We start from the raw sequence: 2,500 nt of genomic DNA, 5'->3' as shown, positions 1-2,500 counted from the left end.
TTCAGGAAACAATAGAACACATTCTAGGAAATTTATACCCTAACTGCATGGAAAATGACGAGCCAGGACACAGTCAAATACAATCAAGCAACGACACAATAAACAATAACAAACAGGGAGGAAATTGGACATCGGGAGCAGAAATGAGAGAAAGAAATTTACCCAGTGATGACCTCCCATTTACAGAGATTGAAGTAACGCAGATAGTAAAAAATCTGAGGAAAGATGTAACCCCCGGACCAGACAACCTAAAAACTAACCTCATACAAGTGATGTATGAAAGGCATAAGACTTTCTTTGTCAATCTTTTTAATGCATGCTTAAAGCACGGACATTTTCCTCAAAGATGGAAAGAATCTAAAATTATATTGATTCCAAAAGGGAACGGAGAGGACAAATCCGAGGAAAACAAATATCGCCCAATAGCTATTAACTCGATTTTGGGAAAAATATTAGAAAAGCTCATAAAAGATAGAATCTATTATTTCTTGTTTAAAAATCACCATTTTAACAAAAAACAATTTGGATTTACCCATGGGACATCAACAACCACGGCATTGGAAGAAATAATCAAACGAATAAACCAAGCGAAAATTGATAAGCTAAACAGCATGCTAATAGCACTAGATATTAAAAACGCATTCAATTCTATAAAACCCGAAGTAGTTATTCAGAAATTAGAAGAATATAAGTGTCCCAACAACCTAATAAAACTGGCGGACAATATTCTACGGAACAGGAAAATAATCTATGAAACAGATGGAGTAAAAATTAAGAAAACACTAACTTCAGGTTCCCCACAGGGGTCACCTTTAAGCCCACTCTGTTGGAATATAACAATAGGCGACCTATTAGAAACTCAGCTTCAAGAAGGAGTACACATCCAAGCCTTTGCGGACGACGTGGTGTTACACATAAAGTTCCGCTCAAGAAAAGAGGTGGAGGAAAAAGCTACGAAGGCACTAACACTAATAAATCAGTGGGCACATCAAAAAGGAATAACCCTGAATAAGGAAAAATCGGAATATATGATAATCGGAAAGCAGTACATTAGCCATCAACCCCAAATAAAAATCGGACAGGATAAAATCAAAATGGTTAACGAAATGAAAATTCTAGGGGTGGTCTTGGACACAAAACTAACATTCCTCCCACATCTAAAATACTTAAAAAGAAAAGTAGACGAAGTCACGTATAATTTAAGTCGTACAATAAAAGACGACAAACATACAAATAGAAACACACTACAGTTAATATATAAAAGGGGTATAGAACGAATGGTTACATACGCCTCCCCAGCATGGTATAGCCGAAAAACCATTTTTATTAAAAAACTGAAATCAATCCAAAGATTACCTTTATTATTAATAACTAAATCATTCAAAACAACATCAAATCTTTCACTCAACATATTAGCAAACATTCCACCTCTCCATTTGACAATCGAAAAAGAAAACGAATTACACTACATACTTAAGAAAGGAAAGAACTTCACATGGCAACAGAAAATATACACCGAAAACGAAATAATGAAGAAACACGACCAATGGCAAGATCATCCAGCAAATAAAGTTAGCATACCCTTTGGAACAACAGAGGAAGAAGCAGACTTCAAAATATACACAGACGGATCAAAGAAAGAAAAAGAAACAGGAGCGGCATTTATAATACTAAACAAAGATAACCAAATCCAAACAGTGAAAAAATATAAACTTCCAGAACACAGTAGTAATTACGAGGCTGAGATCATTGCAATCCAGAAAGCAATAGAACATATCTGGCCTCTACAAGCTTTCGTTAAATACCAGCTTTTTACAGACAGCCAATCTGCACTTCTGGCAATAAAAAATCCAGATAACCTAAATCCAATTATTTGTAACATCAGGAAAACCTTAAGCCAAACACAAAGTAAAGATATTAAACTGACCTACGTAAAAGCACACAGTGGGAATCTAGGGAACACATTAGCCGACGAATGCGCAAAAGAAGCGAGCAAAGACGGAGAGGAAATATTTGTTCCCATAACGAAAACAGTTATAGCAAAAGAATTAAAGAAAAAGTTAAACGACGAGTGGAATGAATTATGGAAGAAAGAAGGCAAGCATAGCTACACATTTACATGGATAAGAAATACAAATTTCATTCCGCCACATTTTCCAACTAATTACTACACATCACAGGCAATAACAGGACATGGAAGATTTCCATTCTACTTTACACGATTCGGAATACTGCAACAAGCGACATGTTATTGTTCAAACATAATAGAAAGTTTTGACCACTACTTACAGCAATGTCCCATTGTAACAAACGAAAGAAAGGAACTAAAAAGAATTTTAGGACAAAACCTGCAAAATAGAAAGCCAGAAATAATCAAACAAAAAGAAACAATGAAAATACTTGAAACAATGGTGGAAAAGATTAACGAGGCCATCCTACAGTGCTGAAAATTGAAGACAGACGAAAGAACTTGTAAAACTACAAAAGACAACAACTAGTG

General features: G+C 35.2%; 1 pseudogene; it reads left to right on the top strand.

The window, feature by feature from the left end:
- LOC142791559 (large subunit ribosomal RNA) overlaps positions 1-2,500 on the top strand; it is a 7,405-nt pseudogene that overhangs the window by 2,903 nt on the left and 2,002 nt on the right.

This window comes from Rhipicephalus microplus, unplaced genomic scaffold (genome assembly GCF_043290135.1).
Source record: "Rhipicephalus microplus isolate Deutch F79 unplaced genomic scaffold, USDA_Rmic scaffold_175, whole genome shotgun sequence".
Classification (NCBI taxonomy): Eukaryota; Metazoa; Arthropoda; class Arachnida; order Ixodida; family Ixodidae; genus Rhipicephalus; species Rhipicephalus microplus.
Note: the sequence above shows the minus strand (reverse complement) of the source record. Positions and strands in the feature narration are given on the sequence as shown.